Genomic DNA, 13,566 nt, shown 5'->3' with positions numbered 1-13,566 from the left:
TTTTGATTTTTGTCTTAATAATGAGTAATTGCTCCAACAATCCTCAGACATTCAGCAATTTGTCGTGGCATGCTCCTAATCAGCCGCCCAATCACGATTTTGGGCAATCTGACCCACTCCTCTTGCAGTCCCACGGCCACTTCTTGCAGTGTTGTCGGTTGACGTTGACGAACACATCTCCCGGTCAAATTAAACGTAACACACTAATGCAAAGATACGCTAAACAGTAAATCGTATGCAAGAACCGATCGGAAAGCAAATATGGATAGATAAACCAGCACGCGGCAGTTTTCATCAAGCCTTCCTTGAAGTGTCAAATTTAATAATGAACCCATCCCACGTGTATGGCGCTATTGCGTGTCGCATGTGCAGCTCAGTGGTTCTGTTGGGGCGATAAATTCTTCATCTGTGAACATACTCTCAAAGCATGTCAAATGTCCATGACTATTTATCATATCGCAACCTGCATAGGTATTTGCATTTCAATATCCTCTACCTTTTTTTGAAGAGTATATAAATGCCCATCAGATGAGGCGCTGTTATTCACGCAATAGCTCTCAGATCTGGAACTTGTACCGAGTGTCAGTGAAAGGAGACGAAATTCGATGTGTTAAATAGCCATTTAGAAGCACGTCTTTGAAATTCAAAATTCAGAGCAGTGATACAGTGCTTAGAACTAGCACAACGGTTCCAGCAAGTACAAACAAATCTCAAAATCCAATCTTTATCGAATTTACACGAGTTCCGGACAGATGGATGGAAGCAATGAGTAAATGCATATAATAACTCAACAAAAATGGTTGACATATTGGTATAACCGGCAGACAATCATATTTATTTGAACAGTTCAGAAATATAATCCGATTTAAAATCATCATGAAATCTGAACTATCAATCGTATAGAAAATGTCAACAGGTCATATGCCTATAACAGATAACATCATACTTTTTAAAAAATACTAAAACCACAAATGATAAAATATGTTATTAATGTGGTTAGAGATAGTAACAAAAAGACCACAAGAGAAACAGACTGTGGACGATATTAAACGATGACATTACAGACAGTGACAAAAAGAGAAGCGGCCAAAAGTAGAGATGTATAAATTATGGACATAGCCCCTGCAGCCTCACATGCTTCGGGTGCTAGTTTGGTAACTATTTTGGCATCCTTTTCTATGGAGGCTGCTCTACAAGTCGGCTCCACCGGTTTTGCGTTCATACAGGTCAAATAAAATTCAGCCTGTCTGTAAATAAAAAAAGAACATTTGATAGTAACAATATGTATGTAATTTATACTTATCATGTCATCTTTAATTTCAATTTCAGGATAACAACTTTTACTTTTAATTATTGTCAGAGCACATTAAGTATTATTTGTCGCAGACTTTCTAAGATGTACTTAGGCACCATTGCAATGACACAATGATAACTGTAATAAAACTAATATCTCTGATCTCAAATTGTGGTCATATATTTAACGCACATGTATACCGAGTGACAAATAAGTGTAATATTGAGTAGAGTGGCTATTTGGTGTGACCTGACCTTGATTTTAAACGCTTTACCCAATTTCCAGATCGTATGATTGAAGACATTGATAAAACAAATGCTGTGGGGACTGGTATCATATATGTTAGTATATGTGAATCAAGTAAGCCGTCCTGCCCCATGCAAGATATCAATCATAACTACTTATAGGTGGAAGACGATAGCCAGTTTGAAGTCGTGAATATATTCTGTTGGAAAATTTCATATATTTTTTAAATAGGTGTCTCTTGCATCACAGAGACTTAAGATTACTCACATGTGTAACTCGTCTATCCTTAAGATGCCTCATAGTTGACATAATAATATTGCGATTTGCATATTTGAGTAACAAAACCATTGACAGTCCACTATGTTTATTATAACTAGCCTTCTACGTTATATGTGCAAGAATAAAGGTCAAAAATATAAAAGCCACTTACTTGCAAATGTGATTCTTCTTGACGTCGTAAGTGTCTTTGGCGAATAGCCCCAGGGGATTGAGACCGGCAGCAGTCAATTTACTGCCTAAACAAGTCCTTACGTAATTTCCAACACAGTTTCTTTCAGCTGAAAAGTTCATCATCAGGATAAATATAAATTAACCAGATATAAGATCAATCACCAATTTAAAAACATTGATTACACAGTATGTTTAAAAAGTGGCTATTACAGCCACATTGACGTAATCGGATTATTTCTGAAATGATTATTGAATACACCGACCCCGCCTTCTGCTATTTCTGAGAATTGGTCATATATCAAACCGCCTGATAGTTATTACCACAATGTTTCAAGGGTGCCATGCAGAGTTCTTAGTATGCAATAAATGTATTTTATCTATCTACAAAACTGGTATTATCCCTCCCACAAATTCTATAACGTATCTCAATTCAAGGTTTGGACGAAATAGCCAGATATTAAGCGTGTTTAATACTTTTAAGTGCAGACATTGAGTTGTTTTAAGATATTATTTTATAAACTTCTATGACACAGGATAGTGTCCCATTGACGAGTTGAAAACCTGTGACTAGGATAGTACCACTTCTCCAGTTTGGTCCTACGGAGCAGGATAGTCTTACATGAGCCATTTTGTTTGCTGTGTTTCACACTTTTTGCACATAGGAACACGTTCTTGATCTTATAATGTCAGTTGCATCTGAATTCTTACCAATACTAAATGTCTACTGTTTCTCCGAATCAACCCAGAAATGACTTTTAACATAAATAATGTCATTTGCCTTGTCACTGCTAATCAACATATGAAAATATGTTGCTGATAAAGTTCAACTTACTAGGTCCGTCACTACAGAGTATATCATATGCTTCTTTATAATTACTTGAAGAAGCTATCAATTTCCTGTCGTTATCCAAAACACATCCTCTAAGTAGGTCAATGTAACAACCAACGGCATTCTTATTGTTGTTTTTCGATGGACTGAAATTTATTAATCATAGGATTTGCAATAGTTTTTGAATGGTGGCGAAATCATGCATATCAATTCTATTCGTTATCGTAAAAAAAATCAAACATTCGTTTTACAAAGTACAGCGGATATAATGAGGCGTATTCATTTGGGAGGTCTTGGACTAGACAACTGCATCTTGTACGTTTAAATTATTCCCAAATATTATGTAGCAATGTCCCGCTTTCGGACATACATTTGAAAATATTTTAAGCTCTTTAGTATGCACAAATAAATGGAACGCATTTTACTTCAACATTTGAGCCTCAACGGTGCTACTGATTGCATAAGTCCAATGTAGATAATATCCTCTTAATACTGGATGGAGGATTAGAAGAAGTGGTATTATGCAATTCCTTTACATGGATAATATGTGTCATGATGCGATCTCCATAGTACTTGTCCAATGAGGCACCATCGGCAATGTATGTTTCGATTGAGAGCCATCTTGAAATGCATTGGGGTTTCCATGAGGGGCATTTGTATTATATCATTTAGACTTTTACGTCGCTACATGATAAATGAGCACATAAAGGGGGAATGTATTGTGAGCCCTAGCCAAGATATTGTACCAAACGGATGAAGAAGATAACATATTAAAACAAGCAGACAGAGGCTGATGCTCCCGCTGCAATTCCAAAATAAATTGATGACACATTAATTAATTGCATATTTATTTTTTTTAAAAAAGTATCGAGCAATCAACCTGGTTCTATATTATTAGCCTAATGCTAGGTCCCCCACTGTCGTGCGATGCGTTACGCGTTACTTACGTGAGTATATAAGACCTACTAGGATCACCACGATTTCAGTCGACGCACGCATCGGGATAGTGAGAACTAATCATAAGCAGAAAGTATTCCTATCGAACCCAGTCATGGCTGTGAAATTAGTGTGTCCCAATGTCTCGACCAATCAGATTGAAGACTCTACGTAGCCTAAACAAGAAATGTATTGAAGTTGTAAAACTTTACACGATGTTTCACCACTCTCACTAAAAAAGAATCAAAGTTATCTAGCGCCAAAGTCTCAACCGATCCGATTCAAGTCTTTACTTACAAATAGCCTAAGCAGAAAATGTTTATTTTTAGAACTTACTCAAGTAACTGATGTAATGAAACTGAGTATACATGAATGCGTTAGGGGGGACATTACAAATGATCTGTTAAAAGCACGCAATCTAGATTTTTCGTCCGATCGGAAAACTAAAAGTTATTCATTACCAGGCCCTCATTCCTACATCGTTACTCAATAAGCCAACAAGGTTCGAACTCATTCATACACGGAATATCCTCTCAACAAACAAATATTTCTAATATTGAATAATAAATACCCGCATATTTCAGTTGTGTTTTGAAAGAACAATCCCAGTATATTTGATAGTGTTCGTATATCATTCCTTACTGGCAGACCATTATCTGTATAACATTTGTCAATTTTGGAATTAAAGTCTGCACAAGAACTGGTATCAAATTGTCCATTAACAGCATAACCTAGTAAGACAAAATAAAAATTAATATATATCATTATTATTACATCGATTTTCACCTGACACCCCAGGTCAAAATGGTAACCTTAAATGCGCAAATCCTGTTTCACTGATTTTAGTGCTTAGCCAATCAAAATTGAAGTATCTACTAAAATCTGGATTTTATCTTCAGTTAAAATTTCGTGAAACAGGCCCCTGGTTTAGAATTAAAATGGCGAGACTATCCAACATAAGCACTCAAAATTTTCAGAAAGACAATTGTCCTCTATTATACACCCAAGTTTCATCTTGAAGCAGACAGTAAATAATAACCGGTCATTTCCGGAAGCCGAATTGATATAAATATGTGAGTAACGCTTTAGAAGTTCAAGATCGGGGTGCTTCCTTGTGATTAAATTAGAACATAAATTAGTATAGATGGTTCACGAAAAGCTGTATATTATGGACCAGTGAGACACGATTCGTTAAATGGGGGGATATGACCGAATGGTTAGCGCATGCGCGTTTTATCATAAGGTCTGTCATTGAGTCAACTGGCGTAGTGTCGCTTCCCCGGTTGTACGCTGATAAGGAGTAGAGTCGCATGTCCAGCCTCGTGGGTTTTCTCTGGGTCCTCCCACTTACGCGCAAGCGAATTATTGAAATAAAATTGAACCATATGTTAGTCCCGAAATGACCTAGTTTGTGCCGAGTGGACCAAGAAGTAAAATATTTAAAATATAGGTATAGTAAAATTATTAGATGCTATATGTTCACACCACATTAAATAATTACATATTCCCTTCATTCAGAATCTTTGGGATCCGGATAACCAATATGGAAGTTTTATATGGAAGGAGTAAAGTATTTAAAATATCGGTATAGTGAAATTATGATATGGTCATAACACAATTAACAATTACATATTTCCTTCATTCACAATCCTTCGGTGAAGTCGATGAAGTTATGAACTACAGGTAATGCTTCTTCAGAATTTTTGCAGGTATTCGGTTTCTGATAATCAATTTGGAGGATTTATATCAACTAATAAATTAGCATTAGTAAATATGAACAAGGACCAATATAAATAGGTACAATCTTATGATGGATCATGCAGAATTGGATCCTAATCTGTTAATAATTACAACCTGTAAATTATGTAGAGAAAAAAAATATTAAAAAGTGAGTGTGAAAACCGCCCATTGGGGGGGGGGCAAATCATGCCCCAAAATCAATAGTTATCGTCCTTAGGATATACACAAACTTTGGGTGTAACTCTGCCCCTGGGGGTCGTCACATGCAGCAAAATGCATAGTTGCCTTAGGCTATAAAGATTACATATGCCAAGTTACAAAAGACGATCCATTAAGACTTCTGGCCTGTAGACAGTCAAACAAAGAACAAATGAGCGTGGCTCTGTTCCTAGGGATCGGGCATTCACCCAAAACAAAGGGAATTGTTAAGAATTGCTACCTTTAGGCGACACACAGACACGCACAAAAATTGGGCGTGGGTTTACCTCAGGGGATCAGGCATGCACCAAAAAGAAAAGAGGTCATCCTTAGGGTATAAGGAATAGGTGTAAAAAGTTTTCAACACGGATCCATTAAGAATTGCTGCCTGCAGGCGACACAAAGATACGCAAATAGAAAATGGACGTGGCTCTGTCCCTGGGAGTGCACCAAAAACAATATTAGTGATGCTTGGGTATATGGAAAAAGTATGGAAAGTTTCTAAATGACCCGTTTAGAACTGCGGCCTGTACACGACAAACAAATACAAAAAAAAACGGCGTGACTCTGACCCTGGGGATCATCCATAGAGTATAAGGTAAAGTATGCAAGGTTTCAAGACGATCAGTTAAGAATTGTGGCCTATAGGCGACATACACACAGGACACACACACACACACACACATGGGTGACGGCAATATACGTCCACATATAAAAAGTACATAAAAATAAACCTTATGCAAAGAAATTTGAAATCAAACATGACGGAAGGATTAATTTTCTCAAATATTATTTTTGTCATTTAAAGATTATTCGTTACATAACTAGAAATCAATCCCCCTCTTCCTTATCGGTCTTATCCCATCACATCGACATTTCGACACCAAATAGATTACAGGCATTCACTTAAAATTAGCTAAATGCATGTGTCAGCCTTTTCATATTAATATCCCTTGATATAATCTTTGGTTCATTGTTTCAAAAATATTAATTACCCTCATTAATTACGCTGGCTACCATCTTGGGAGAGTTATGTTTACCAACACTGTATTTCCTCACTGAAGCAGAACTAAAGTATTAAACATGCATTATGCAAGAGCTAAATCTGATTATTGCAAGTCTTAATTTAGGCTTCAGATGTTATAGAAATTATAAATTAGATCTTTTTTAAACAACAAGACCAAAATCAACTCTGTAGACCCACGGATGGCTCGGCTACAGCTCGGATTTAAATAGGATTTCACTAATTGATCAAATAAAGGATAACCTGATGAAAATAAGTCAGTTAGATCGAGGCTAAATGAAAGAGTGTACTTAGCGAGGCCGCTGTAAAGCGTTTCGGTATGCCATTGAAAACTTTACTTGATAATCGAGATATGTAGGTGGAGTTAACGCCTGTCAATCAAACGATCAGCGAAGGTGAAGACACAATTCGCTACCATTTCTAGGCAAATATTACGACGATGATAACTATTTTCAGAATAAAGTAATTTGACTGAATTTTTCAATATATTCTTCTTTCATCATCTACTTTTGAACTGTTATAGCAAGGATGGCCAACTCTCTATAAAAATCTCCCATAATGTATCTTTAACTAAAACAATGAATGTCAGTTGGGCCTTAAGAACTCAGACCGTGGCAGGCTTAGACCCCATGTGACCCACTACTGACTAATCAGATGTGTCCAATGAGTTAATCCTTAATCTTACTTTAAATACGAATGTAAGACTTCTTCCACACTCACCAACAAACCCCAAAGAAGGTGTGCACCGTCCTGCCATTCAACCGGACAAATCCACCTGACCGACAGAATCGACTTATATATATATAAATATATGTACATACTATGTCTAAATGTTTGTCCACGTTCATCTCTGTTTTGTCCCATATGCGTCCCGTTTCGCCCGGTCTTTTACTGTCTTCTGTACATATATATATAAATATCTAATAATTCGTTAATCCCTTTTTTCACTAATCACATTGTACATTATTGCACCATGTATACATAACATGTTATTGTCTGCGATATCACCTCGGTGGAAGCGGACGTAAAATACAACTAACGCACACTCAACGTCTTCACAATACAGTATTGGAACTTAAACTCTCTCTTCTGTTTTAATTCAAGGTAAGCCATGTTATTCTGTTTTGCTGACCTCATGTTATTTACATTTTTTATTCTTACATGATTTTATTATCTATTATATATATTTTATTTAGTCAAACATTATTTCTTGTATATATGTAATTTCTCTTGCATTATGTATCTTAAATGTTTATTAGTTTCGATTGGTTTAATTATGCTCTTATTTAAGCATAGGCTACTAAAACATATTGGACAGGCATAGTTCTATTTTTATTTCACGTGTAAATATTCGTTAACCTTTTTTAACTATATTTTATCATTGCTTACTAACCATGGCAGCATATGGTACATAAAATATATTCGTTAGTCCATGTTCAGTTTGAGCTCAAAAGTGTTGGCTGCACTTTAATATGCGCGCTAAATCATATTTATTTTTCATGTATGAGCGTAAATTGCATTATGTAAGATTTAAGAGCTAAATCAAACGAGCAAATGATTAGCTAAATTTAGATTTACGTCAAAATGACAAGTCGGCAGCTACGCCGCCTATCAGGAACACTTGTCGCCTCCTACAATTACATACGTAATGTGATTTACAAATAGTGCCTCTGCACAGCCAAGTGAGTTAGCCCCCCCTACCCTCATCCTTTTATAACTCATAGTTCATTTGCAGATATATTGACTTAAAATTGTACATTGTATTGATTTTGTATTTTATTATGATTTGACACAATACAGTATTGGAACTTAAACTCTCACTTCTGTTTTAATTCAAGAAACGCACAAAACAAATTAACTTCGGCGTATAACATGGACAGGCTCCTTTAAAATATGAAGGTTCAAGTTATATTTATAGGATGGCGTTCATGAGTTAACATGTTTAACACACAGAGGCCATAGGCATTGTAAGTAACATCATGCATGACCTAATTTAACACTATAAAATTTCCACTTAATCGTTTTTCTAGAAAGCAATACAATATAAAGCATGACTTTTATTCTACGCCTCAGGACCAAACAGACAGCAGAATTCGTAGTAAGCTTTTGTATATATCCGTTTGAACGGACCATTTACCAACAACCGTGTTAGCCTGTATATATTGTTTTAAAACTATCGCTACCACCAACGTAACAACAAACCGCATTGGGATAACACTTATTAATGAAATTTTATAAATATTATTTTTGCGTAAATCATGGAGGATAATATAATAATTTGCTATTAAACTAACCGTCTGTCATGAAAAATTATATCTAGTTTGCCTTTGCAGCTTCGGTGGATATTGTGTAATAATGAATTTATTTAAATTTAAAATACAGATGTGACGTCATCATTTGATGTTGGCGTGCCATTATTTCCAATAATGTACGGGCAACTTGCCAATCGTACATTATCTATACTAGATGAAATATTTCATTGAAAAGCACGTGCGGGATAGTGTCTGTATTTTAAGTTCTTTACTGATATACTGAAACAACACTTGGCTAACGCCTGAGTCTACATCTCTTTCTCTCAACCCCACTCCTGTGAAAGTCTAACCAGCGTGGCTAGACTCAGGAAACTACTACATCGTGAACGTGAAATGGTCGTCTAAAGAATCTAATGCGTATATGTGTTCTAAAGAATCTAATGGGATTCAGAAAAATTATTCTAGCCCCGCTCTCTTATAGGTGCCGAATGGCGTAGGCTAATTCGTAATTTTCCACTCACGTGTATTTCAAACAATAACAACATATTCTTGAAAAATGCAAATGACCAATATGTTTACTAAACTATAGCTTTACTAAATAACGAGCATACTTTCTATATTTTTGGTTAAGAACTTAGAATCAATAATATGAAAGTTAACACTATCGTTTCAGCCATCATATTTCTCCACCCCTTGTCTTTAGACCCCCCCCCCCCATGTCCTGTTATTGTCACAATAGTTCATAAGCAATTTAATTTGCGTTTCAGAATTAACTTATACCATAGCTAATATTTTGGCAATGGAGAATAATTAATTAGAACCACAATTTTACATATGTGTTCTTTAGCACAAATCCCTGCCATCAATATTACTACAGATCTTTTGGTTATAAACATAATATGTTTTAAGTTTCATCAAAATCGGACAAAAATTGTGAGTCCTCAACGGTGTCCACAACCTTCGTGTTACATACTTTTACACAAATGCGTATTAAGAGCGGCCATTTTTCGGGACAGTTTCGTTTCGATTTTCCCGAAATTCGAACTGGTGATATATTTAAACGTTTTGTTTTAAATCGGATCAAATTTGTGACATCAAGAGAATCCACAAGCTCAATATGTGATTTTTCGTACAATCAGAGGCAATAATCCAAGACGTTCTGGTCTGATATATGCGAATATCCAAAGGAACTGGGGTCATTGGGATATAAACATATATTTTCAGTTTCATCAAAATCAGACCAAAAATCGGTCCTCTAGCAGCTCCACAACATTCGTATTACATACTTTTGCACTATTTCCGTTCAAGAAGCGGATATTTTGTCGGGCAGTTTCGGTCCGATTTTTACAAAATTCGAAGTCAATCATCACCAGTGTGGAACGGTGATACATTTGAACGCTTTTGAAAATCAGATAAACTTTGCGACACCTAGAGGGTACACAAGCTAAAATCGCGATATTGTATTCGTACAGGGATCATAATCCAGGAAGTTACGGTTCGTTATGCGCGAATATCGACATGAACCGAGATCTTTGGGATATAAACACATATTTGAAGTTTCGTCAAAATCGGATAAAATTTGTGACCTGCAGAGTGTCCACAAAGAAATTGTAGACGGACGGACATGCGTGACGACAATATACGTCCACGTGAAAATGTAAACGCATAAAAATGAATGTAGTTTTAGCAACCAGACGTGATCCAGTAATGAATTTGTTGGCAATATCTGTTTTGTAGCTTCATTGGAGTTTAATAGAATGTAATCCATCGAACTTCGCTAAAACATCTTTCTTTAATAGGAAAGTGATAAGATATTTTATGAATTGTTCTATTTTAAATATAGATCGTCCAAAATTGATTATACTTATTAACCTAACCCGTGACAGAACTCCACGCCATGTCAAATTCACTAACTTTCAAGAGTGGCAAGACCACTTACTGAATATATCTAAAATTTCAAACGATTCACTTTAGGTTATTCATTTTCCTGACAAAGTACTTGATACCAAGTCAAATCAAATATAATTACACAATTAATTGTTTATCGTCACGAGGGGTTACATTTCAAAGTGTTGGTATGCACTTACCTCCAATAGCCAACGGTAATAAAATCTGAAGAAACATCCTGTAAAGACCGCTTATTATGACGACTGACGTCTCCCTTCGAGTCAAAGATTAAAATGTGCAGGTTACTTGAAAACAGTTGCTTTACCATTTGAGGGTTGTGTGCATATTGAAGTCACATGAGGAGTTATGCTCTTTTACGGAATTGTATTCATATTGAAACTAGGTTTTCTACGAATCAAATGGGGCAGTTACCAGAAGGCTACGCCCACTTGCCATCAAACATCATGTTTTAGGATGTTAGCTTTTCGCAGAAGAAGCATACATTTTAATAAACTGAATCAAGTAATATTAATAATTCATTATTCATGTATAGAAGCCCTGCGGCGAAAATACATATTTAGCATAAGGAAGGTGCACTTATTTCAAGTTTAATTATCTTTGGTGTTGATAACATTAAAGCGGCATTTTGGAGGATTAGGTACAGAGCTGACAGTTCTCGCTGTAATAGTTAAATAATAGATAATGAAAACATAATATTTATAAAATTTAAGTCTAATTACCTCACCCTGAGCCACGGAATCGACTATATAACTGGTTTAAACAGTATTTATTGCGAGAATATTATACAAATAAAGGCATAAAGAAAAGGATACAAAATCAAGCCAAGTAGGCTTACATTAATTTGCTTCCTTCTGTATGGTTTGGGCCTATAATACATGAACAATTTCAAATAATATATAATTACATTACATTAATAATGGTAAAAAGATAAGAGAATTTTCAATAAATAAATTGCTCACCCAAAGGTTTAATTTACGTGTTTATAACCAAATGATCGCGGTTCCTGTCGATATTTGCGCATATCGGGCCACAACTTCCTGGATTATGACCCCTGATTGTACGAAAAATTACGTTTTTAGCTTGTGGACCCTCTGGAGGTCACAATTTTTATCCGAATTTAACATAACGTTTCAATAGATCACCGTTACATCCTAATCGGACCGAAACTGCCTGACAAAATGACCGCTCCTTGTACGCAAATAGTGTTTAAGTATGTAATGCCAAGGTTTTGGACCCTCTAGAGGTCACAATTTTTATTCGATTTTTATGAAACTTAAAACATATGTTTATATCCCGACGATCTCGGTTCATGTAGAATATTCAAGCATATGGGACCGTAACTTCCTGGATTATGGCCCCTGATTATACGAAACATTACAGATTATGACATCAGCAGTTGGTCCACAAACGTGTTAGTATAGGTTCGAACCTCTCAAACAAGTATCAACACTTGAATCATCGTGTAAATTGGCAATCAAATGAATATCGATTTCCAGTAGTTGCAAAATTAACCAAGTTTTATCCATCCGATTAGATTTTATTACATACTTCGAGAAGGTATTTGTTGAGTAATAAAACTTTCTAGTAGTTTATCGAGGGCTGGCCGTCCTTACCGCACGGTACAAATAAAACCTTCTAGTAGTTTATCGAGGTTCGGGTGCTCCCGGGGTCCAAAATGACCGCTTTATATAAATGAGAATTTTGGGGATAACTAACCCGATCCCTAACCCTTTTTAAAAGACTGAACTTGCGTCTAATTTAGTTTTTACTTCTTTTAAAAGGGTTGGGGTTAGGGTTCGGGTTAGTATTCCCCTAAATACTCATTTGTATAAAGCGGCCATTTTGGTATGAGTTCTGGCTTGTTCTGGAATTTGTTGCTTCTAGTGGTGATAATATTTGTACTGTGCGGTAAGGAAGGCCAGCCCTCGATAAACTACTAGAAGGTTTTATTACTCAACAAATACCTTCTCGAAGTATGTAATAAAATCTAATCGGGTGTTTTATCAGCGTGAGAGTGCGTTTTCATTTGCACGTTTAACTATGATAGAAGAAACGGTTTATACTAATCACCGACAAGACTGATGTTTCTTATTTTTTGGTTAACAGCGCCCACAACAATATTATAAAGAGTGACCGACAAAGATATATATCTTATTGATATGATTTTATAAAAGAAAATTGACAAAATCATGGTTTAAACAGGTCACAATTCTATGGAATACATTACTCGGCAACGTTTCCGACAGTTTCGGTCCGATTTCCATGAAATTCAAACTCAATCATCAATATGGTGTGACGGTGATGTATTTGAACGGATTTGCAAATCGTATAAAAATTGTGACCTCTAGAGGGACCACGAGCTAAAAACACGATTTTTCGTACAATCAGGGGCCACAATGAAAGCAGTTTGGTCCGGTATGTGCGATTATCGAAAGGAACCGAGATCGATGGGGGTTATAAACATACATATCACGTTTCATCTAAATCGGTTAAAAATTGTAACCTCTAGCGTGCCCACAAGCTAAAAACGTGACTTTTCGCACCATCAGAGACCATAATCCATGAGGTTTGAATCCGATACATGCCAATATCGAAAGGAACCGAGATGTTTTGGGGATAAACCTATATATCAAGTTTCGTCAAAATCGGATTAGAATTGTGACCTGTAGAGTGTCCGCAAACAAATTGT

At 35.9% G+C, this 13,566-nt stretch overlaps 1 long non-coding RNA gene across 2 annotated transcripts in view; it reads right to left on the bottom strand.

Annotated features, from left to right (window-relative positions):
• LOC130012167 (uncharacterized) overlaps window positions 1–13,566 on the bottom strand; it is a 55,039-nt gene continuing 41,473 nt past the window's right edge. Inside the window, exons 1-5 of one of the 2 annotated variants that reach the window (XR_008787530.1) lie at window positions 11,057–11,212; window positions 4,327–4,486; window positions 2,823–2,965; window positions 1,971–2,097; window positions 1–1,247 (exon numbers count right to left, since the gene is read on the bottom strand). This is a non-coding gene — a long non-coding RNA (uncharacterized LOC130012167). Of the gene's footprint in view, window positions 1,248–1,970; window positions 2,098–2,822; window positions 2,966–4,326; window positions 4,487–11,056; window positions 11,213–13,566 lie in introns of those variants that run through there. The other variant, XR_008787531.1, reaches the window with a different exon arrangement.

This window comes from Patella vulgata, chromosome 3 (assembly GCF_932274485.2).
Source record: "Patella vulgata chromosome 3, xgPatVulg1.2, whole genome shotgun sequence".
In the NCBI taxonomy this organism is placed as follows: Eukaryota; Metazoa; Mollusca; class Gastropoda; family Patellidae; genus Patella; species Patella vulgata.
Note: the sequence above shows the minus strand (reverse complement) of the source record. Positions and strands in the feature narration are given on the sequence as shown.